Source organism: Suncus etruscus, chromosome 7 (assembly GCF_024139225.1).
Source record: "Suncus etruscus isolate mSunEtr1 chromosome 7, mSunEtr1.pri.cur, whole genome shotgun sequence".
Lineage (NCBI taxonomy): Eukaryota > Metazoa > Chordata > Mammalia > Eulipotyphla > Soricidae > Suncus > Suncus etruscus.
The window spans coordinates 100,544,611-100,571,071 of NC_064854.1; the positions used below are offsets into that span (position 1 = coordinate 100,544,611).

The 26,461-nt window shown below is 36.2% G+C and overlaps 1 protein-coding gene across 2 annotated transcripts in view; it reads right to left on the reverse strand.

Moving 5' to 3' along the window:
* Positions 1–26,461, reverse strand: part of GPR27 (G protein-coupled receptor 27) — a 481,267-nt gene that overhangs the window by 351,995 nt on the left and 102,811 nt on the right. The gene's annotated exons all lie outside the window — the stretch shown is intronic.

A 26,461-nucleotide genomic window follows, 5' to 3' on the forward strand; every position in this document is an offset into this window, starting at 1 on the left:
AGCAAAGGATAGTTGGGGGGTATTAATGATCTTGGATATTGAAGCTGATATACTAAAACAAATTTATGGTTTTGCATTGTCTCTTGAGCAGTTAAAATGCAAGAGGGAACATCTAAATCATTTGAATCATTTTAAGAAAATTGAATATTGTGTAGAGCGCTTCAGAGGACTATATAAGAAATTGAGAGACATATATGGCTATAAGTAGAAATGATAATGAATGTTACAGAAATAAATAGTTTTGTATCATCCTTGAAATACCATTATTGATTGTTCAATAAGCTATTTTCCAATTTGTATTTTCCCTAATGTAATACTTTTGTTTGCATCCTTGTTCAATTGAAATTGAAATATTTTAGAAATGCTCTTTAATTCAGGTTGAAAATGGCAATGCTCTGGCAGCTTAATAGAGTTAAAGATCACTGGTGCTCAAAAAAATTATGCTCTTTAAAAATGTAGTATTGTAAATTAATGAATCCATGCTTACTCAAAATATGCATATTAAAGACATTGACTATCACCACAAAAAGCATCAATGAAAATGTATCAGAAATGACAGTTAAATATAAATTTTATTTTGAGAGCATTTTAATCCACTAACAGTCCTAGCCCAAGTGAGAAAATATCTAATGTAGAAGAGGAGTCTTACAATTTTAGTACAACCCAAAAAATTTCAGTCTAATGAAGTAAAATCAGTCATTCAGTTCTATGCGTGTGTGTGGGGTAACTTGAATATAGCAAAATCTGAAATGAAACATCTTTCTTTTTGGATGCTTTCTCTAAGTTGACAGAATAGTTTTAATGTCTCTGTCTCTGTCTCTGTGTATCTCTCTGTTTCTCTGTTTTCTGTTTCTCTCTGTCTCTGTTTCCATCCCTTTCTCCATTTGGCTCTGAATCCTTTGTATGTCCATAGAATAGTCTTGGAATATTACTTGCCAGCTTCCCAAATATCCCTACCTCAACCTGCCAATTAAATAAGAGAACCTATTGAGAGTCATTCAACACACAGAGAAACAAAGAGGAAGGAAGGAAGGAAGGAAGGAAGGAAGGAAGGAAGGAAGGAAGGAAGGAAGGAAGGAAGGAAGGAAGGGAAGGGAGGGAGGGAGGGAGGGAGGGAGGGAGGGAGGGAAGGAGGAAGGGAAGTAAAGAAAGGAAGGAAGGGAGGAAGGGAAGGAAGGAAGAAAGGAAGGAAGGAGGGAGGGAAGGAGGGAAGGGAGGAAGGGCAGGAGGGGAGGAAGGAAGGGAGAAGGAAGGAATAAAGGAGGGAGGGAAGGAAGGAAGGGAGGGAGGGAGGAAAAGAGGGTGGGAGGAAAGGAGAGAGGGAGGAAGTAAAGAAAGGAAGGAAGGGAAGGGAGTAAGGGAAGGAGGGAGGGAAGGAAGGAAGGGAGGAAGAGCAGGAAGGGAGGAAGGAATGAAGGGCAGGAAGGGAGGAAGAAAGGAAGGAAGAAAGGAAGGAAGGAAGGAAGGAAGGAAGGAAGGAAGGAAGGGAGGGAGGGAGGGAGGGAGGGAGGGAGGGGGGAGGGAGGAAGGAGGTAGGAAGGAAAGGAAGGGAGGAAGGGAAGTAAAGAAAGGAAGGAAGGGAGGAAGGAAAGGAAGGGAGGAAGAAAGGAAGGAAGGGAGGGAGGGAGGGAAGGAGGGAGGAAGGAAAGGAAGGGAGGAAGGGAAGTAAAGAAAGGAAGGAAGGGAGGAAGGGAAGGAAGGAGGGAGGAAGGAAGGAAAGAGGGAAGGAAGGAAAGAGGGAAGGAAGGAAGGAGGGAGGGAAGGAAGGAGGAAGGGGAAGGAGGGAAGGAAGGAAGGGAGGAAATGGGGAGGAAGGGAAGGAAGGAAGGAAGGAAGGAAGGAAGGAAGGAAGGAAGGAAGGAAGGAAGGAAGGAAGGAAGGAAGGAAGGAAGGAAGGGAAAGAAACTGTATAAGGCCTGAATCCAGGCATGTTATTCTTTCAGTTGACACAAGTTCATAAATCTTCTCTTTGGTTTGGCTTGGTTTTCTATCCTTTCAATTGGAGGGCTCTTGGCTATTACACCTCTCCTTCTTTTGTGTCTCAGAGCTTCTCTTTATTGTATATGTGTTCACATGAACAATTTTCCCTCTACATTAAAACATGATTTAGGATTGACATTGCATTTTATTGTATTCATCTTGGAAAAGAATGCTTATTCACAATTAGAATTTAATAAAATTTCAAGAGAAAATAAACACCCCAATAAAAATAATTAATTGATCATAAAAATGTTCTGAAAAATATTCAACTTCAGTAATAAATGAAAAATGAAACATAAAATCTCAAAGATGTCATTTCACAGTCATCAAGATGGGTAATATATTTGATTATGACAATGAGTATTGGTGATGATGTGGAGAAACTTACTCTCTTAGGTATTGAGGATAATTTAATATAAGTATATTGAAAGCAAGTAAAAAGAGCTTGTAAAATTTAAACTGGGCATAGTATTTGATTCTTCAATTCAACTTCTAAAGAAGCTCTTATACATAGGAAAATGTGTATAAGAATCCTCACTGCAGCCCTATTGGAAAAAAGGAAAAGTGCCTTAAATACTACCATCAGAAAAGTGGTAAATAAATAAAAGTGGTAAATGCCCATTCCAATAACATGATCTAGAATAATTATAATCATTAAAATTAATGAGATGAATTTTCATACATTTACCTGAGAATGACAATGATGCATGTAAAATAAAATTGCAGGATGATTTTCTAAAATAAAGACACACACCAGATGTTAAATTAAACCAAAAAATCTAGTATACTTAGTCCCTCTAATCTTATTTATACTTAAAATGCTCTATAAATAAAGTGTTTCATTAATACTTTTATATTGCTTATTGCCATGTGAAAGTATAGTAGATAAATAAAACAATAATGATGGCCAGGTTATGGCTCAAAATGATATAACTAAACTTTTACAAAACGATGGCAATGAAACCCCTGACAATAATCTCTCTCAACATTAATGGTCTAAATGCACCAGTTAAGAGATGCAGAGTGAAAAAAAATGAATCAAAAAATTGAATCCAATATTTTATGCTGGAAAGAAACACATTTGAATTATTCAAAGCAAACACGGACTCAAAGTCAAAGGTTGAAAGGACATCTTTCAAGCAAAAAACTCCTTTAAAAAGGCTGGAGTTTTTGGGGCCAGAGTAGTGGCAATAAGCTGTAAGGCGTCTACCACTTTCTGCACTAGCCTAGGACAAACCGCAGTTCAATACTCCCAGCATCCCCCATATGGTCCCACAAGCCAGGAGCAATTTTCTGAATGCATAGCCAGGAGTAACCCTGATTGTCACCGATGTGACCCCAAAACCAAAAAAAAAAAAAAATAAAAGGCTGGAGTCGCCATACCAATATCATATGACATAAACTGCAGGTATACAAAGGATATTAGATACAGAGAGGGTCATTTCTTATATAATCAAGATATATGTATATCAAGAAGAATCATACTCCATAAACAAACCATGCATCTAATGAAGGGCCAGTAAAATACTTAAAACAACTGTTAATAAACCTTAACTAAGACATCAATAGCAATACAATAGTTGTGGAGACTTCAACACCACTCTGCCACCTGGTTTGATTGATCAACCAGGACTAAAACTTAGCAAGGATATACTAGCTTTGAAGGAAAAAATGGAAGAAAAAATGCTTAATGGACATGTATAGGGTTACCCAACCCCCAAAGAGTTAACTATACCATTCTTCTCCAATGCACTTGTGACATTCTGCAAGATAGACCACATGCTGGGGCCCACAAAACATACATACAAATCAAAGGGAGATAGAATATATAAAACTATCTTCTTAAACCCAGTTTGCACTAAAAATAGATGTGAATTACAAACAGACCTGGGTGAAACAACTTCAACACCTGGAAATTAAATAGCTTACTGCTGAACAACCCAGTGGGTCAGACTAAATCAAGAGGAAATGATAGGTTTCCCTGAAACAAATGAAAGCATGAATTATCAGAACTTGTGGGACACCCGCAAAAGTGGCAATTAAGAGGCAATTTATAACTTTGCAAGTATTTATCAGGAATAAAAAAAACAGGCCTACATAAAATACCTTCATGGCACAGTTAAGAACTGGAAAACGGATTTCCTTAGCTCACCCACCTTTCCTGACACCCAGCCATTTGTTGTCCCATCTCAGGTGTGTCTTCCATTATACTCAATGGAGAAAAAACTAAAAGCCCTTTTTTCTAAGATCTGGCACAAGACAAGGTTTCCATCTCTCACCAGTTATATTCTATATAGTACTGATGTTACTTGTCATAACAATTAGGAAAGAAAAATATATCAAGGGCATCCAGATAGGAAATGAAGAAGTAAAGCTCTCGTTGTTTGCAGATAACATGATACTGTATCTAGAAAATTCTAAAGATTCTACAAAAATTTTTCTTCAAACAATAGACATATAATAAAAGTGACAAGTAACATAATCAATATGCAAAAATCCATGGCTTATCTATACACAAATAATGAAAGAGAAGAAAGAGATATTAAAAGAACAATCTCATTCACAATTGTGCCTCAAAAAAACAAGTACCTTGGAGTCAATTTAACTAAATAGGTGAAAGATCCATACAAATAAAACTATCAAACACTGCTTTAAGAAATAAAAGAGGACACAAAGAAGTGGAAACATATACCCATCTCATGAATTGGAAGGATCATTAAAGAACCATTTAAATAGCAATACATCCCAAAGCATTGTACAGACTTAGTGCAATCCCTATAAGAATCCCCCATGACATTTTTCAAAGAAGTTGAAATAAAACCACTCCTGAAATTTGGTATGAACAATAAACATCCATAAATAGCTAAAATCAAATCCTTGGGGGGAAAAGAAACTGGAAGGAATCACTGTCCCCCAACCTTGAACTGTACTGTAATGCAGTAGTTACTCGAAACATCAATGTACTGAAATAAAGACAGTTCCTCTGATCAATGGCCAGGGGTCTGCCAACCTTTCAGACATAAAGAGCCACCTTGGACCCGTTTTCCGAAGGAAACTGGGAGCCGCAAAAACCATCTGCAAACATTTAAAACAAATATAACACTGCATATATTGTTTCTTACCTTAATGCTATATACGTACACCAGGTACGGCTGCCTCCATTGGCTCCGCTCCTCAGCTCCGCCTTCACTGCTATAGATATAGCGGAGAGAAGCGGATGCTGAGATTAAGCAGTATTTTTTTTTTCTGACACTCGGCTCCGGCAGCCGCGGCAAAGCCTTCAAAGAGCCGCATGCGGCTCCGGAGCCGCAGGTTGCCGACACCTGGTAGACTTTAAAAATTCTGAAATCAATTCACAGATATTTATAAACAATCTCTGCTAAAGGGGCAAGAAATACCAATGTAGAGCAAGAAAGGCCTTTCAACAAGTGGTGTTGGGAAAACTGGTCAACTACATGCAAAAAAGTGAATTCAGATCTCTAACATTGTGCACAAAAGTAAAATTAAAATTGGTTAAAGACCTTTATAACAGACCCCCCAAACCATAAGATAACATAGAGGAAAATGTAGCAGAACACTCCATGACATTGAAGCTAAAAGCATCTTCAAGGAAAAGGCACCACTAGCCAAGAAGTGAAATCAAAGATGAGCAAATGATACATTAAATTGAAAAACTTTCTGCACCTCAAAGGAAATGGTGACTAGGACACAAAGATTACCTACGAATATGAGAAACTATTCACCCAATACCTTTCTAGTAATGGTTTAATATCTAAAATATATAAGGGACTGGTAGAACTCAGCAAGAAAAAAAAACATCTAACCCCATCCAAAAATGGGGAGAATATATATAACAGACATTTTTCACAAAGAAGAAATTCAGATGACCAAAGGCATATGAAAAAAAAATGCTACATGTCACTAATCATCAGGGAGATGCAAACTAAAACAATAATGAAGTACCATCACACACCACAGAGACTCATACACATCACAAAGAACACATCACCAAAAGGCACATGAAAAAATGCTCCACATCACTAATCATCAGGGAGATGCAAACCAACACAATAATTGCTCACTACAGAGACTCACATACATCACAAAAGACACATCAGCAAGAACAACTAATCTTGGTATGGATATGGGGAGAAAGGGAATCTCCTTTTTATTGCTGGCGGGAATACCAACTTATCTAGCCTTTTTTAGAAACACACTATAGATATTGCTCAAGAAACTGGAAATTGATCTCCCATATGATCCAGCAATTTAATACTTTATTTCATTTTTTTATTTATTTGTTTTGGGAGCATTGGGAAAAACCTGTGGTCCTCAGGGATTACTACTGATTCTGTGCTCGAGTCATTCCTGGCTGTGCTTCAGGGACCACATGGGATACCAAGGATTGAACCCAGGTCAGTGTGCAAGGCAAATGACCTACCCAATGTGCTATCATTTTGGCCCCTCTACTTCATTTTTAAATGTCACTCTTGAGTTCCTATTTCTTTTTAGAACCCAGTGAATCTTAGACCAGAACTTTCAAATAAAATCTCTGGTCTAAATTCAAGCCCTTGAACTAGAATTAGGATCATGAGCAATTGTTTAGCGAATCAGATAAATATGAAACCTACAATCATTGTACATCAAATTTTCCCAATTTCAAGAATGGGAATTTACTTTAAATAAAAAGTTTGATATAAATGTGATTGTGATCTTAGACATTTAGAAAGAAATGATGAGCATCTCATTATACATTTTTGGGGGGAAACTGGGTATAACAGCCTGATACCCATTTTCAATAGCAAGAAAGAATGTGCCCCTTGTGGGGCTGAAGAGATAGTAGAGGGGTTAAGTTAAATGTCAACCACAGGTTCAACTTCCTTAACCACTCTGTTCCCCTGAGCAACTCTTAGCCTTGAAGGTCCTCAGGAACAACTCAAGTAATCCTTAGCATCCCTGAATTGTCACATTGAACCATTGACCAGTTTGATTGAGACTCGCCAGACATGGCCCCTGAACCTCTCCAGTACTTGGAGGGACCGCCACCCAAAAATGTAGAGTAAACTCATGTATTAAATGGCATGGATAGTTTCATTTTTTTTGGTGCTAGAGTACTGAAAGCTAATTGGGGTCAATCTGGAGGTTAACATTAACTGGGGTCAATCTATGCTTAACTAATATTAGTATCTTTTCTATGAAATATTATTTAGATCATTTAAATCTAAACAATAGCATATATCAAAAGTTATTCAGAGAAATAGGTAGCACAGGAGTTTAAAATTGCTCACTGTCAACCCCAGTTTGACCCCTAACATCCTTGAAGCCCTCGAGAAGTGATCCCTGAGCACAACGTAAATTCCAGGAGTAAGTTCTAAGCACCACCTGAGCACCACCCAAATCAACACCCCCCCCACACACACACACACAAACAAAATTAGGAAAGCGTGTTAAAGAAAATATGATCCCCCCTTTTTTAATTTGGAAATAGAAGTAATTTTACCCCAATAGAATTATTTCTTTTAAGTATTCGTAAGAGGTTGATAATAATCTAGACCCATTTGCAATAAATAATATCAATTATTTGAAGAGAAAAGGGATATGTGGGGTAATCAAAAAAGGGGTAAAAATTAGCTGTTTTTGTTTTTGGATCACACCCAGCAGTGTTCAGGAGTTACTTCTGGTTTTGCCCTTAGGAGTTACTCCTGGCATCTTCAGAGGATGATATGGGGTGCCAGGGTTTGAACCTTGGTCAGCCGTGTACAAGACATGTATGTACCAAGACAAATGCACTGTACTCTTTCTCTGACCCCACAAATTAGCTTTGTGGTTTATAATTTCATTTACTCCAAAAAGCCTCCTCCCCTTCCTTCCTTCCTTCCTTCCTTCCTTCCTTCCTTCCTTCCTTCCTTCCTTCCTTCTTCCTTCCTTCCTTCCTTCCTTCCTTCCTTTCTTTCTTCCTTTCTTTTTCTTTTTCTTTCTTTCTTTCTTTCTTTCTTTCTTTCTTTCTTTCTTTCTTTCTTTCTTTCTTTCTTTCTTTCTTTCTTTCTTTCTTTCTTCTTTCTTTCTTTCTTTCTTTCTTTTTTTTTCTTTCTTTCTTTCTTTCTTTCTTTCTTTCTTTCTTTCTTTCTTTCTTTCTTTCTTTCTTTCTTTCTTTCTTTCTTTCTTTCTTTCTCTTTTTCCTCTTTCTTTCTTTCTCTTTTCTTCCATTTTTCTTTCTTCTTTTCCTCCTCCTGATCCCCCTCTTGCTCCTATTCCTCTCCCTCTTCTTTCTCTTCTTCCTCCCTTTCTGTTATTCCCCCAGCTGTGCTTAGGGCTTACTTCTGACTTAAATTCAGGGATAATTCCTGGTAGAAATAGGGGGACCATATGCAGTGCCAGGGATTGAATTGGAGTTGGAATGAGTAAGGCAAGAATTTTACCCATTGTTCTATCCCTCTAGACAGAAGAGTAGTAATTTTTGTAGCTTAAAAAAAAAAACATGACAAAGATCATTTTAAACAAAAGTGATCTTTTTTTATTCTATGTTAAATGACCTTTGAAAGGGTAGTGAGAAAACTGGAAAGCATTTTTAAATTTTTTAAAATGTATGTTCTATGATTTACTATCATGAGAGGTTTTCATGCACCACACTGCACCACAGTTTTTCCCTCTCAACCCTGCTGCCTTTTATCCTCTCGGGGATAAGCCCATTTCTGTAAACCAGTTCTCAAGTTCTGTTGCTTTTGGTAATTGGTTATTCCCTTACTATTATTCTTTGTATCTCACATATGAGAGAAACCATTGTATATAGGTTCTTATCCACTTAACTTCACTCAATATGATAATCTCCAGACACAAACACCTAGAAGCTAATTACATGTAGGATGTGTGCTTCTGATGGGAGTGATATATTCATTTCTCAAGACTTTATCTGTCTTTTGTGCATCAAATGCATGTCGAATTTTTTACCTTAAGACTAGTATTGGATGAGCACAAATATAAAGGAAAAGAATAAAGTCATGTAAGAAAACACAGTATATATTATTGTGATTATTGTGCAGTGTTTAATACAAATTTAAGCATGCAAGTCAGGTATCACAATAGCTGTTGAAGAAATTTACTGGTAACAGTATTTGGCAATAAAATAATAAGCACTGTGTATCTCTGATAAAAGATATTTAATTCATTTGAGCTCCCAATTATTTGCCACACTACATTAAAGATGGATACGACTATTGTCTTCACTGCTCAGAAATATGAAATTCAAGCAATATGCACAATGTCTTGAAATAAACTAGCTTAATGAACCAGCAAATTAGACCTTTCTATCTCTTTATTTAACATCCAGCTCCATGAATTTATAAGATTCATTACAAAGGTAAAAATATTAAAGAAATGCTACTAAATTCATTTATGATTAGAACGAATAACTTTTAAAAGAGATTTCTAACACTTTTAGAGAGAGCCATTATTTATTATCAAATTTATATGGCTTTAAGTAATAAATGTTCAATCTCTTATCACTTCTATAATTTATAGTTTGGATTTTGTAGTACAGCCACAAAGCAATCTAGCATGAAGAAATCAACTTCTCTCTAATATAACTATGACATTCAGAAAAGCAAATGACTATGTTTTCTTTTTTGAGGGTGTTAAATCTCATATTAACTATCTAACTTGTTATGATGTCCTTTCATCTCATTTGGTAAAGTTAATATTATTCAAATATACCCAATTTAAGAATTATATGACAGAGTATTTTATTCTGAATTAGTCACTAGATTTTATTTATTTATTTATTTATTTATTTATTTATTTATTTATTTATTTATTTATTTATTTATTTGATTTTGGGTCACACCCGCCAGTGCTCAGGGGTTATTCCTGGCTCTAGGCTCAGAAATTGCTCCTGGCAGGCTCAGGGGACTATATGGGATGACAGAATTTGAACCACCATCCTTCTGCATGCAAGGCAAACACCCTACCTCCATGCTATCTCTCTAGCCCCTAGATTTTACTTTTAAACCTTATTTAAGGACTATGATTTACAAAGCTATTTATAAACTTTTGATTTAAGAACTATGATCTACAAAGTTATTTATAAACTTTTGTTTTGGATATTCAAATGTTTCAACACCAATTCCACTGCTAGTGTGACTTTACCTTCACTATTATCTCCAGTTTTCTATCTAACCCCCAGGTCTGCCCCTTTAGCAGGCACAAAATAATTTATATTATATTACTTGATATACAAATGGTAAATAAAATTATCAAAAATAGTTCAGTCAAAGAAAATTTCTGGAAATTGTTATAATTCACAATGGAGTTATTCAAGTCATTGAGGATTACTGAACTCTTCGTTGCTAGTTGATCATTCTGTGTTATTGCTCTTGCATATCTTGATGTCTATGCTACTTTCCCATCTAATTTGCTGTGCTCCTACTGGGGCTATCAGTATTATGAAATTTGGTGTCACTCCAAAATTTGTGTACCTGGAAGTTTTGTTGGCAGAGATTAGTCATGAATCAGTAAAGTTGGGCCATTTACACAGTTTATAGGGTGTGAGTGTGGCTACCAGGGCTTTGGCACCTTACTCTTCCTGAAGGCACCTTAAGAGTTTTTGGCTAGAAGACCAGTGTCCGCATGAGTTTCAGCTGCTTATCTTACATCTCTTTCAGGTGAGTTGTGAACCTGGGCTATGGCAGTCGCTATGGAATGTAGTTAATGGGTTATTTCTTATAGAAAGTAAAATGGATTAAGATAACTTATTGTTATGTTTTTAGAAAAATAGTATTATTATCATATCAAGTTTATTACATCACAATAATTTTATCCTCAACAATAATAATGTCAATCTGAATATTTGATCACATTAAAATTAAAAATACATATTAAATAAATAACAATACTCATGGCATTCAGAGGTAGCAAAATTGTGACTTTCACCCAAAAAGTTAAATCCTGAGGCATTCTTCAAAGATATTCTTAATATTTTACTTATATAGCATTTTTGATGAAGAAAAGGTTAGGCATGGAGAAAATGACTTCACAATACATCTTGACATTGATTTCCTCCTTGCTTTCATTCATTGTTGTTATGTTGACCAGGAATTGTATACACATTTGGTTGCGGTGCGCACACATATGCTTGCTGGGAGTTGTACACTTGGCTACAGTGTTCCACATCTTTAGTAGAGATGGGGGTCAAAGGAGCTTTGGCTAATGAGCCATCTCCAGGTCTCTGTGTTAATCTTAATGTTGATTGGATCAGGCCCTTATTATAATGCCCATAACATTTATAATAGGTTTACTACATGACAACATGCTTTAAGGATATTTATTAGTTATTCCTTTAAATCAGGTACCAACTCCATTTAATAGGTCAGTGCTAGTCCACATACAACTGAGATTTGCACCTAAACTTAAGTCTTTCCAGTCTTTTGGGTGAGGGGAGATTTGAAGTCATACCTGGTAGTGCTTAGGGTTTACGCTTGGCTCTGCATTCAGGAACCAGGCCAAGCAGGGCTTTGGTGACTGTGTTACCAGGAATCAAACCTGGGTCAACTGTATTCCGGGTAAACCCCATAACTGTTTTACTATCTCTCAGGCTCCCAATTTGTTTTCTCTAAGAATATGGACCACATGCTGTGTCAAAAACTTTCACATATCATCTTATTAATCTTCATAGTGCTTTTCTGCTGAGCCATACCATACCATTGATTTTATGATAGCTAAGGGACTGTTGTATATTTAAATAAAGCTTCTAATTATCTGAAACTTAACTTGGTAAAATTCATAATATAGAGATGATACATGAAGAGCCACTGAGGAGTGAAAAGGAAAAAGAAGACAGACGTTCAATTTAACAAATTTTAATAATTTAACAATTCAATTTAACAATTTTTTAATTATTATATAAGATTATACTATACTTATTAAAAGATAGGCCTCCCCAAGATGTGTCACCTTGGCAAGGGAACTATTCCCAACGGGCTTAAACTTCTTCCACGCTGTTATGAACATTGGGATACTATCCAGAATTAAGATTATTTCTATGTGTCAAGATAAACATTTACTTACAGAACATCCAGTCATAGTTATGTGAGTCTTCCTCTCTTTTTGAATATTCAGGCCCCTATCCCCTACCTTAGTTATGAATTTACTTTTTTAATTCCCATTTTATCCCATGTCTCTAAAATTTACATGCATGTACATTTTTCATATTTTTTTGTTTTGTTTGTTTTGGGGCCACATCCAGCAGCATTCAGGACTTACTCCTGGTTTTTTTTGCACTCAGAAATTACTCCTGGCAGACTTGGGGGACCATATGGGATTCTGGAGATTGAATCCAGTTCATCATATGCAAGGTAAATGCCCTACACACTGTGCTATTGCTCCAGTTCCTATAAGGAATATTTTAACAGTGGTCCCACTAGGTAATAGAATTTAGCCTCAACGGGTGCCTTTTCTTTTTGTCTCCTTAATTATTGGCAATAACAATTTGACTTGATATGGTGTTTTCAAATTTGCAGAGATGAACAAGTTCACTTATCAACTGTTGTGGTGTGCTGTAATTTTCCACTGAGAGTTCAAGGCAACATGTCAGTACAATATAAAGGATTTGGTAAAAAAAAAAAAATGCTGAAATTGTCTCAGAAGAAATTAAGAGTTGTAGTCAAAATTAAAACCAGCAATATGTCTGAAAAGGGGCAGCTGAGAATGAGAAGAATATTTCCCTTACCTTCTCTTTTCTCAAAATGCCCATTTATTGCAAGGATGATAATATGTAGGCTAACTCTTACTAAAAAAAAAAAAAAATCCTATTTTTTCTTTTATTCTCTACCCTCCCTCTACCCTTTATCCTCCCTTTTCTCTTCATTACTGCTGCTATTATTGTTATAACAAAGGTTGTTCACATGTCTAACTGTGATGCTCATATATTTTGGATTTCAAGCCACACCTGGTGACGCTCAGGCTCAGAAATCGCTCCTGGCTTGGGGGACTATATGAGATGCCTGGGTCGAACCTAGGTCCTTCCTGTGTCAGCCACATGCAAGGCAAACACCCTACCACAACGCTATTGCTCCGGCCCCGATGCTCACATATTTAAATGATGGTACTCATAGTTGTAAAATTCGAGTTGTATTTTCACAACTTAGTTTTAGTGATCACCAAGGCTTGTGCTCCTTGAGTTGCAGTGTTTGCACATGTGCTTCTAAGCTGGGCGTGACATCTTTTGGCAAAAAAAAAAAAAAAAAAAAAAATTCTGGGATGCTCACATTCATGCTTACCATGAGTTGCACTTCCTTGTAACTGCTGAGTGTCGCTAGGTGTGGCCCAAACCACTCCTCCCCCAAAAAAGATTTCAACTTGAGAAAAGCTGAAAACTCAGTAATTAATCACTTTTAAGAACAATTTATTGATTGATTGATTGATTGATTGATTGGTTTTGGGGTCACACCCAGCGATGCTCAGGGGTTACTCCTGACTCTTGCTCAGAAATCGCTCCTGGCAAGGGTGGGGGACCATATAGGATGCCAGGATTCAAACCTGGTCCATCCTGGGTCGGTCGAATGCAAGGTAAATGCCTTACTGCTGTGCTATCTCTCTGGCCTCACCATATTTAATCTTAATAAAAGTTTATTACTCCATTAAATGAGTTTCTTAAATTATTTCTCAAATATCTTGGATAAGTCAAAATTTACTGTTAAATCATGAGTCATCGAACATCTAGATCATTTCACTAAAATGTTAATGATTGGACTGAAATTTATTTTTGAAACTAGGAATTTATACCTATAAAGTGTGCTGTTGCCTAGAAATTTGTACTATAAAATAGCACATATTGTAGAAATTATGAGAATTATGAGAATTTATTTCTAAGCATTCTAAAGATAAGGTAGCACAGTTTTTACAACTGTAATTTTAGGTTTTAAAAATTAGAATGTTAAGCATTTTTCATTATATTCTAATAATTCCATGAAAACATAACATAATAACATAATAGATACAGGCCCGAAGAGATAGCATGGAGGTAAAGCGTTTGCCTTTCATACAGAGGACGGTGGTTCGAATCCCGGCATCCTATATGATCCCCTGTGTCTGCTAGGGGTCATTTCTGAGCATAGAGCCAGGAGTAACCCCCGAGCATTGCCGGGTGTGACTCAAAAACAAAAACAAACAAAAAAAAAGAGTAGATACATATCTTAACTAAGAAATTGTTATAAGGAATTTTTTATCATTATGTTTTATCACCAATACTATACTGAAATAAAAGCAGACAAATTTATTTACTTTGCTTTAAATACACAAGTACTCCCAAGGCTATTCTCAACTTCTAATTATAGATTAAAAATTGTTTATGAAGTCTTCCTAAGAAATGAAGACATTATGTGCTGTCAAAATAACGTCTTGTGCCTCATCATTTTATCATCAGATCTTTCTATTGTTACTTAAGAAACCTAGTCTTGATTTTAAACATTTGTTTTTCTGCAACCCTGGAAGGTTGTTCTATTGCTCTTAAAATTTCTATGATTTCTATGAAATAGAAAATTAATATTATTTTATAGTGACTTATAAAAGTGTTTTAAGCCTCTTAATAATTATAACAAGACTTCCAGAAATCAAAACTCTAAGAAAGACTTGTTTAAATTTATTGAAATGTAAAGAAATGTAGACAACATAGATGTAGATTAAAACCTTTTGGTATAAACTTCATAGGAAGAATTGTCATAAAAGGAGAAATGCTTAACTTTAATGGCAGATATATGAATAATAATTTTAATACTCTAACGTTATATAGAATTCCTAAATAAAATATAGTATTATGAAGCCTATATATGATTAAATTGATATATGAACTAGAAAATAAATCTACATATTATTAAAATTATATATGATTTGATATCAAATCTAAATATTGTTATGAAATTATATGTGAACATACTTCATTGTCAATGATAATCATTTTATATTGCTATATAAATATATTTTTTACTTGATCAAAAACATCATTTATAAATTTCATTTATTTTTCATGTTTAAAAGTTTTCTCAGAAAAAGACTTGTACAAATACTACAAAGTATAGATCTGCCATGGAAATGACATAGCTTAAGAAAAATAAGACAGGGCCCGGAGAGATAGCTTGCCTTGCAAGCAGTCGATCCAGAACCAAAGGTGGTTGGTTTGAATCCTGGTGTCCCATATGGTCCCCATGCCTGCCAGGAGCTATTTCTGAGCAGACAGCCAGGAGTAACCCCTGAGCATCGCCAGGTGTGGCCCAAAAACCAAAATAAAATAAAATAAAATAAAATAAGACAAATTGCAAAAGATCAGAATTTTTTACCTGGTATTTTATCGACAATTGAGAATAAATATAAATTTTAATACTTTTTTATTTGAAACAATAGTTTTACTTTTTCCAGAATTAAGAATATTTCCTTTCGTTTGGTTCAGTGTGACCTTTGGGTCACACACAGTGATGCTCGGAAACTATTCCCAAATTGATGTTTAGGGGTCACTTCCAGTGGTGTTGGGGAGAGTATATGGAGCTGAGAATTGAATTTGGGCCTCCTATTTTCAAGAACACTCCAAAGCATGAAGTAGTGGTCTATCTTATGCAGAATGCTTCCATTTGAACTATTAGTCACAGCAACTTAATAGGTTTATTGCCTCCTATTGTAAGCAGAACTAAAACTTCTATCTCTTCCTGACACTATTAGGATATGAAGTCTTTAGTCTTTAATAGTTTTCAAAATAATACACTTGTATATAAAATTACAAAATCAAAAAATCATAATAGTTTTAAAACTGGTTATATTCCTCAGACTTTGACTCAGAAATTGAGATAGGCTCATAGAGTTAACAAAGAAAAGGTAGTCTTTTTTAAAAAGACTTTTTGAGGGGAGGGGTTGGGCCACACCCGGAGGATCCCCAGTTACAAAGTTATTCCTTGTTGAATTACTAATCCTACCCTACTCAGTATTCATACTCCACTCTAGGGTGTGATCTGGTTATAGGTTTACTGGATCCCCCCGTACTTGGTATTCCTTCTCCACCGTAGGGTGTGGTCTGGTTCTTGCTAATAAAAGTCTGGGCTTCAGGAAGGAAAGCACTCATTCTTCGGGCTTCCACTACTAAACTGCTTTCCCTCTTAGAAGCAGAAGGCTTGTGTGGTGGAATTCCTGCTTTGACTGTTGGAATTCCTAAACCAGTTCTTTCACCATTTCACTGTGTGGATTATTTCCTGCATCATATTTGCTTCCAGACCCATGTCTCTCTAGGTCGTAATTTTGGAGCCTGGGGCTCCACTTTTAATTCATGATTGAGTTTCAGTTGCAAAATGTTTGGGCATCAATTCCTTCACAGGTGTCCTTCACAGGCCTCCACCAATGTCTCCAGTCCCTCCCATCAGCCTGCTTCTAAGGCAGACACTGTTTTCCTTTTTTTCCCTCCTTTTTCCCACTGTAGGTTTACTATACTATTATCGATAAAGTATTATCTATATAACATGATCTCTAAAAAAGCAATCTATGAAATTGTTATCTTTTTTTTTTTTTTTTGGTTTTCTGGGGCTACACCCAGTGAGACCCAGGGGTTACTTCTGGCTATGTATTCAGAAATTGCTCCTGGCTTGGGGGACCATATGGGACCTCTGGGGATTGAAACATAGTTCATCCTAGGCTAGCACAGGCAAGGCAGAGATGCCTTACTGCTCCTGCCACCACTCCAGCCCCGAATTGCAATCTAATAAGACAGTGAAGGAAGTCCTTTGGCTCCTTGTCCATAAACCCCAGGACATTTGGGAGACCTTAAGAAAAAAGAATTGAAAACTGTTCAGGTGCTCTGAACAGTCTGATGAGAAAGAATGACATGACTCCTGAACTTTGAGATGTCATTAAGATATTTATCTATGAGGCCGGAGAGATAGCACAGTGGTAGGCGTTTGCCTTGCATGCAGCTGATCCGGGAGGGACCCTGTATTGATTCCCAGCATCCCAAATGGTCCCCCAGCCTGCCAGGGGCGATTTCTGAGTGAAGAGCCAGGAGTAACCCCTGAGTGCCACTGGGTGTGGCCCCCAAGCCAATCAATCAATCAGGTTTAAAACATATATATATATACATATATATATGTCTAAAATTTCTTTAAAATCTCAGTGAAACTACTTAAAATGTATAATTATCTTTGTTCTTGCTATGCTTATGTAAAATAGTTGGCCAAATTTATTAGAATTAAACTTAAATCATCGACTAATTAATTTTGTTATAATTATTTCATAAAATTGAGCTGAAAGTAGAGAAAAATATTTATGATACATCTTTTTGTGGATATCAGATGTTTGTTCTCTTAATCATTTTTAGTTTTTTCTTTTTTAATTGTAAAATAGATGCTTAATTTTTCTAATATCTGGCTCTAAAATATTTCCAATTTTTCTTGCTAACTTGCATGGATTAAATGCTTTTTCTAAAAAATATACAAGCAGAAGATGGGGAGCTTTCACACAAATTGCAGAAAGATCTAAGATATAAGTGATTATATCTGGACAAATATTGTGCTCTTTTTCAAATACTAAAGTACATCAGAGTTCTTGAAACCCAGGAGAAATGCAATGTGAGAAATGCAATTTTGACTAATACCTAGAATAATTCTCCACTGACAGTTTCCAGAGTTCCCAACTGTATATTTGGTTTGCTTAAACTTTTATTTCTCTCTATAAAACTGTCTCTTATTTGACATCAAAGATTTAGATATAATTCTTTAATTCAATTTATCAATCACAGGATTGAAAGCTATATTCTATGAAATGACTGAACAAAGAAACTTCTGAATTGTTAAAATTCACAAGAAATTTCAAAAGCAAACAACTCTTGCCAAGAAGCAAAAATCCACCACCCCCAAAATATGTATTTAGGTACATTTTTTAAAAATAATATTTTATTTAAACACCTTGATTACAAACAATTTTGTGGTTGGGTTTCAGTCATGTAAGTGGACACCCCCATCACCAGTGCGACATTCCCATCACCAGTGCCCCACATATCCCTCCTCCCCACCCTGCCCCCTCCTGTACTCTAGACAGGCTTTCTATTTCCCTCATACATTCTCATTGTTAGGATAGTTTGCAATGTAGTTATTTCTCTAACTAAACTCATCACTCTTTGTGGTGAGGTTCATCAAGTGAGCTGTAACTTCCAGCCCTACTCTCTTTTCTCTCTGAAAATTATTGCAAGAATGTCTTTCATTTTTCTCAAAACCCATTGATGAGTGAGATCATTCTGCATCTTTCTCTCTCTCTGACTTATTTCACTCAGCATAATAGATTCCATGTACATCCATGTATAGGAAAATTTCGAGACTTCATCTCTCCTGATGGCTGTATAATACTCCATTGTGTATATGTACCACAGTTTCTTTACCATTCATCTATTGAAGGGCATCTTTATTGTTTCCAGAGTCTTGCTATGGTAAATAGTGTTGCAATGAATATAGGTGTAAGGAAGAGATTTTTGTATTGTATTTTTGTGTTTCTAGGGTATATTCCGAGGAGTGGTATAGCTGGATCGTATGGGAGCTCAACTTCCAGTTTTTGGAGGAATCTCCATATCGCTTTTCATAAAGGTTGGACTAGACGGCATTTTTTAGAAGGGCTTCTGAAGAGTGTACAGTGGTCTGGAGACCCTGCTAAAGATTATCAGCCAGTGAGGTCTGAGGGTTATGCTGCTATGCAAGTCACATCTAGGGACTAAACGATATGGGGATAAAACCAGGGTCAGCCACACTCAAAGTATGTGCTTGGAATATTAACCCTTGGATTATCTCTCAGGTCCAGTCAAAGATTAATTTCATGGGAGTGCCCGGAGGGCAAAAGGGAAATTATCTTTAAAGAAATATTTTTCTGTATCAGGTCAAATTGCTACTTCATTACCGCCCCACCCCACCATAATAGCCCTGCTCAGCAGGAAATAACCAGTTCTTAGTGGATGCCCTGTTTTCCACAAATTGTGAAAATAAACAACTGACATGGGGAACTTGAAATCAACCCAAAAGAAATGAAGAACTAAACTCAAAATAACAAAACAGCAAAGTCTCTGGGCAAAGGCTATTGAGATGGAAAAGGATGTTTTCCTTAGGTTGTCCTTCCCTAAATACCCAGTAAACTAAACCCTTAATCAGAAATCTCTCTCTCCCTCTCCCTCTCCCTCCCTCTCCCTCCCTCCCTCTCCCTCTCCCTCCCTCTCTCTCTCTCTCTCTCTCTCTCTCTCTCTCTCTCTCTCTCTCTCTCTCTCTCTCTCAACTCTTAATCAGAAATCTCTCCCTCCCCCCCTCTCTCTCCCTCCCTCTCTTTCTCCCCCCTCTCTTTCTCCCTCTCATTTTTAGGGCTATACTCGTCTTCCTGGCTCTGCATTGAGAAATCACTCCTGGCAGGCTTGGAGGACTATACCGGGAATCGAACCTGGATCTGCCGCGTGCAAGGGTCTGCTTACCTGCTGTGCTATTGCTCTAGCCCCAGAAATTTCTCTTTATATTGACAAATATATTTCAGATTGTATCAGAGGACCAGACCACAAGGAAATTTCTGACCACCCTGGCATCCACCACTCTGCAATCTGCCCTGGTTCTTTTACTACTTAAACTGCTTTCAGGGCACATGAAGACAAGATGGTTCTTTATTATTTGAAGTCACCTTCTTCCAACCTGCCTGCTTCTTGCCTAATAAAGCTTTTCTCTATTCTCCACCAAATCTCTGGATGCCTTTCCTTCTCCAGCAGCCAAGGAGCCAACTTTTGTGATGACAATGTCAATGTTTCATTTGTGTCTAAGTAGATTTGAGATGTAATTTTTTTGGTATTTGATATGCCTAGAGACATAAACTGTCTAAATAAAGGTAAATAAATTGAACTGTCTAAATAAAGGTAAATAAATTGATAGTACTTGATTATGTTTAATCTTTTTAAAAAAATCCTTTATTGACCTAACAGATATGTGATCACTAATAGTAAGCCAGACAAAGAGGGGTCCACCTACTCTAGCAGCCCAGGGGGTGTTGGTGGGGTATATGGGTTGTAAAAAGGGAAATGGAATGGGGGGAGGACATAGTTGGTGATGGGTATTCCCCTGACTCAATGTTAATATGTACCTCAAATACTACTGTGAAAGATATGTAAGCCATTATGGAAAAAATTGTGTTTTTAATCTGAAACTTTCTTTGACTTACATGTATTATTATATGAATTATATTATAAGTTATGTTATGTCACTATATTATGTTATGTTAGTTTACCTCATTATGTTAATCAATTTTGTCTCTTGAATAAATTCTTACAATAAAAAAATCCTTTATTGATAGTGGAATGCAAATAGTACATACAACCCCTTTGAAAAATAATTGGATAATTATTTAAAATGCTAAACATAGTTAGCATTTGATCCATAAACTTTATCACTCTTTGTATTCCCAAAATAAATAAAACTACAAGTACACATAGAAACATCTACATACATGTTCATATCTGCATTATTTATGAATGCAGAAAGTGTAAACTTCAATGTTCATGAATTGGACCAGAGATATAGTACAGCAGGCAAGGCTCATCTGGGTTCGATTCTCTGCATCCCATATGATCCCCTCATCCCCACTAGAAGTAATCCCTGAGTGCAGAGCCAAGGATAAAAGTCTTGAGTACTGCCAGGTATGACCCAAAACCCCACCCAAAATGTCCACTAATTGGTTAATTTATAACATAGTGTGAATAATGGGACATTAATTGTTCACAAAATTAGAAGTACTGGCACTGTTCTGTAGCATATAAAAACAAACTAAGATAAATAATACACTTAAAAAGACCATTTATACAAAAATCAAATCGACAGACAGAAAAGATATTAGTGATTTCCAAGGACTAGAAAAAAAAAGGGAATGACTGAGCAGTTATAAAATGTGGGGAGAATAATATAGTGCTAAATCTTCTTTACTAACTTCACAAAAAAAAAAAAAGCAAAACTGATTTAAGAATAATTGAAAATGTTCTTTATGTGAATCTTTCTCTGTAAGTATAGGTAATTGAGAGTTTACTTTAATACTTCCAAAAATATTAAAGTGGTGACTTGGAACTGGCTTTTGAAAGGTACATGCTGTGTCTAGCTATAGAAGTCTCTCTTCTGGCTTAGAAAAACAGTCACCATTATAACAAACTAATAGTTATGTCAGCACACTCTTCAACTAAAAAACTTGCTAAATGGTGTTTAAACAGCAGGAGCGCCTTTGTCTATACATTGTGTATTACTGTTTTGAACTGTAGGAGATTAGATTATATGGCATTTAAAAAATTTTGGATCAAGCAAGGCAAAAACTCCTAAAATATATGAGACTCTAAACTTATAGTTAGCTTTTCACTATATAAAAAGAGGAATTGACAACATGAAGTTAGTAGAGAGATGCTTATTCAATTTGGGGAAGTACAAAGGACTATCTGACTTTTCTGACTTCTTCAGAAAAGAAGACATGAAGATAAATTACTCAGAGACACACACGCATATAAATATACACTGGATTACATTCTTTCATGTTTTGAGGAGTAAAGCATGCTATGTTTCATTATCAGAATCTACATTCAGAGTACATTTTTCACCATTTTTTGTTTGATGTAAGCATCGTGGTAAAAGATTTGCTCATTATTAGGTTTAAGTCATAAAGTATACATCGTCCTTCACCAGTGCATCCTTCCCATCATAATCACTGATATCTCCCGTTTCCCTCCCCCTCTCAACACTTACTATGTTCTAGGGCAGGCAAATTGCATTTCTCTCACTCTCTCCTCCCCACCATCCACACTCTCACATCCCCACAACTGCCTTTGCTTTTTGACACTGTAGTTTGCACTAATGTTAATGGAAGGGTGTTTTGCCTGTTAGTTTTCAACTTTCAGAACTGAATTCTTGTCCAGAGCTATCTGTTCCATCTCTCATCGTCCTAGTAGACCCTTCTCTACTTTAGCTACACTCACATCTCTTTGTTGTGAGCTTTGTACACTGGGTTGGACCTCCTGACCTTTGACTCTATTGTCTCTGGGTATTATTACCAAACTATCTCTTGTTTTACTTTTATCCCACAAATGAGTGACATTATTCTATGTCTATCCCTTTCCCTCAGGCTTATATCACTCAACATAATAATGTCCATGTCCATCCATGTAAAAGCAAATTACATGATTTCATTTTTTTCTCAAAAAACAGAATAGAATTCAATTGTGTGGATATACCACAATTTATTTAGCTACTCATCTATTGTTGGGCACCTGGTCTGTTTCCAGAGTCTGCTATTGTAAATAGTGCTGCACTAAACATAGGGGTACAGAGGATATTTTTGTGTTGAGTTTTTGTGTTCTAGGGTTATATCCCTAGGATTGTTATTGCTGGGTCATATGAAAACGCAGTATTTAGTTTTGAGGGATTTTCATTTGTTTACCGAAAAGGTTGGACCAGTCTTCATGCCCACTAGCAGTGAATGAGTCACTTTATCCCTTCATCAATACCAACTGATCGTTCTTTTTTTTCTTTTTTGATTTTGTTTGTGATAAGTGCTAGTCTTTGTTGTGTAAGATGATATCTAATTGTTAGTATAGCCATACCATCCTGAAAGCACCGGGTCCAACAGTTTAGCCTGTTCCAACAGTTTTGTCTTGTCTGGTCCAACACTTTTTAAAATAGCAAAATACAGGGAGAGGTATGGGTGGGGTAGAATGTATAGATGATGATTGACATAGTGATGACCGGAGAACTAATGGAGTATTTGGTGAGGCATTTTTTTGTTCTTGTTTGTTTACGAGACAGAAGCACACCAGCTGTGCTCAGAGATTGTTCCTGGCTATGAGTTCAGTGAACGTACCTGATGGCAATATGGGATGCCAGAGATAGAGGCTTGATAGACTGCTCAAAGTTTGACCCGTTTGCTGAGTTTTGCACATATACAGCCCTTGTGTTCTTGCGAACTTGTGATCTTGTGATCTTGTATTCCAGATGGAATGAGAATGGTATACCAATTGTGTTTAATTTTAAAACTTAAAGATTCAGAAAGCTACTACAGCATGTTAAGTTAATTGTCTTGCCCTGTGACTGCTGAGTTCACTTGCTGGCACCACATATGATCCTCCAAAACACTTCAAGAGTGATTTCTGAGCAGAGCCAGAACCCTAAGCCCAGTTGAATGTGCCCCCCCCAAAAAATAAATAAATAAATGAAATCAGAACTGGGAGCTAGCACAGTGTTATGGTGAATGTCTATTATGGCAAATGGTTGGGGCATTTTGTTATTTACATATGAGCTATCTAATCTGCTTCTCATATTCTACTCTTTGATGCTCAATCCTCTGAGTCTCCTGGGGAATCGCTGCCAACTAAATTGGCTCACCTAGGTTATATAAACTCGCTTCCAGATATTTCAGGTGATAACTGCTTCTTTTATATCTGTTACCACTTCTTCCATCTTCTGTCCCAGACACATTATAAACTCATTTGCTACTGAGTTCATTCATATATTGTAGTTTTATACCTATCTATAAACTGCGTAACAGCTTTAATTGCTTGTCAAATACGCTGCTGCAAGGATATTGTTATTAATGTATGTGTGATAGACACTACACTTGTTTATATTGTAACACAAACCAAACGTAATAATATAAAAAGAAGAAAATTCATGTTTCTGTCATTTACTCATCTCAGTGTAGATTATGATGGTTTTTTAAAACAAATATGACTATATTTGTGTTGCACAAATGTAACACAGGTTTAATTAATGCAACCCCATCTAGTCCTCTGGGCTCTGATATGAGCATCTATGAGCACTACAAGTTATGGCCCAACTGTGGAAAGAAAGAGAAATGATGACAGGCAACAGAAGAGACAAAAACTTCTTCCATGGTAGTGGAATAACCTATAAAAATTACCAAAAAATGAAATACGATATTCTACTATGCACATATATATTTCTAATATTTGTACTAATTATAGTTGATGTGTATCACCCATATGAGTTTATAATTCACCAACTTTTAGTAACTTAATGAAATATGTGAACATCTACAAAATTCAATATTATAATACTTCAGTCCTCCTAGAAAAAAAGATCATTCATGCCAATTTTAAGCAATCACCTACTCATTCTTTCTCAGTCCTATTTATCCAACAATTCTTTGTGTCTATAGTGTGTTTTCATAGAAAAAAAAGATCATTCATGCCAATTTTAAGCAATCACCTACTCATTCTTTCTCAGTCCTATTTATCCAACAATTCTTTGTGTCTATAGTGTGTTTTCATAGACTTCTCAGAGAGATGCTAGCAGATATTATACAAAAGTATAGATTTTTTGTTTCTTGCAAGTAACAAGATTTTACTTGGGTTAGTCCTCATTTGTAACATGTATTAGCAGGTTCTATTCACCACATTTGAGTTGTTCTTTTCCAGTAAGTAGTCACTTGGTTCTTGTCTACTAGAAACAAAGCTCTGCATATCTGAATACAAGTCTGTAAATATCTGTGTTCCATTCTCTTGGATATATATCTAGGAGTTGAGATTTTGGAAAACTAATAGTTTAAGTCTATACTTCACAACTTTAAGTACTGTGATAAGTTAATTTGTACATCATATGAAGATGTTAGGTACTCCATATTCACACCAGACTCAGATCTTTACTAGTGTGTTCCTTAATTTAATGAGAGCCACACATTATCTTATTGTGGATCAATTTCTTCAACCCTGCTAATGAATATAGTATTGTGTTTATTTTTTATTTAATGATTATTCATGTGACTTGTTTGGTAAAATCTCTAATCAAAATTTTAATTTTAATTGGGACATATAGGTGAGAATTGGGAGCTACTTCGAAAATCCTACTTGGGAAATACTCCTGCAATGCTCAGGGGAAAATAAATTTTGTGGGACTGAACAGGATTATCAACATGCAAAACAGGTGCCGTAATCCCTGTGCTCCCCATGTGGATGCCATTTAAAATTATTTTAAACTATAAATACCAGCTGTTGAATGCACCCTGTTTCTAGGGACTCTAAAGTCAATGCTTGCATGGTCACTGAATGCAAGAGATTCGATTTGGAGCACATATACAAAACATGGCTTCTATCTTTTCTTTTTAGCTACATTCATAGCCCAAGACTATATTTACAAATTCTAAAATGTCAAATAATATATATATATATGTTTTTGGTTTTTGGCCACACATGGTTATGCTCAGGGATAACTCATGGCTATGCGCTCAGAAATCAGTCCTTGGGAGACCATACATAATTCCGTGGGATTGGACCACGGTCCATTCTAGGCTAGCATGCACAAGGCAGCCACATTACCACATGTGCCACTGCTCTGGTCCCATTGTTAAATTTTATTTTAATAAAACAAAGGTTACAAATTATTCTTCACCAAAAATAACAACAATCATTAAAATGAAACCCTAAAATATCAAGAACTTTCTACCAGTCTAAAGCTCAGTGCTTCATTCTTTGACACTGTAGTTTAACATGCAGGTTTTGATGTATTTATTATACACAGAGGGTTTTCTTTAAACTATTGGAACTGTTAGATATATTTAATTATTGTTATTACAGCTACATAAAAACTAAGAGTAGTGTTGTGAAGATATGTGTGATCAATATAGAGTATCAGGTGCCATCAGTCATTCAGCATAAAAAAAAAATAAAAACAGGGGCTGGAGAAGTGGCACAGTGTTATGGCCTTTGCCTTGCATAAGCTGTCCTAGGAAGGATCACTGTTCCATACCCCAGCATCCCATATATTCCCCCAAGCCAGGAGCACTTTTCTGAGTGGATAGCCAGGAGTAACCCCTAAGCATCTCCAGATGTGGCCAAAAAAAAAAAAAAAAAAAAACAGAAACCAATAAATGAATAAAATAAAATGAAAAAAAAATACTAATGGAATTGAAAAAGCTAGACCATCTTATAAGATTCAAAGATTGCTTAAAAAACATCAGCTTTTAATAAATTGAATATATTAATAAAGTAGGAGCAAGCAGGGCCAATATTAGATTGAGTGTCCCTCTGCCTTCCCTTCTTCCTCGCAATGCTCTTGCTACCATATATGATTAAGCTGCAAGGTAGTGAAGAGGTGTGTCTAAAAATGTGTTCAAGACACAGAAGATAATGTCACCCTTAAAATCATGGGAAGGAGGAGAAATGAAAGAATGAGGGTAGGGTTCCAGTAAATAGGGTGTGGATGGAGGAAGGGTAATAGAGGAGAGGAGGGAAGCCAGTAAGGAAAAAAAGGAGCAGGGTAAAAGATAGAGGATGGGAAAGATGATGGCGGAAGGGTAGGGTGGCCATCAAATGTCAAAGATCTTGGATTTCATGTCTGCATAGGATTGGAGTAAAATTGGGCACCATAAGAAATATGACATTCATCCCCGGTTGCAGCTTTTATCCTGTGGATATACTCACTGGCCATCTGGAGTTTGGTCTCCTGGGCTGAATCAGCCTCTA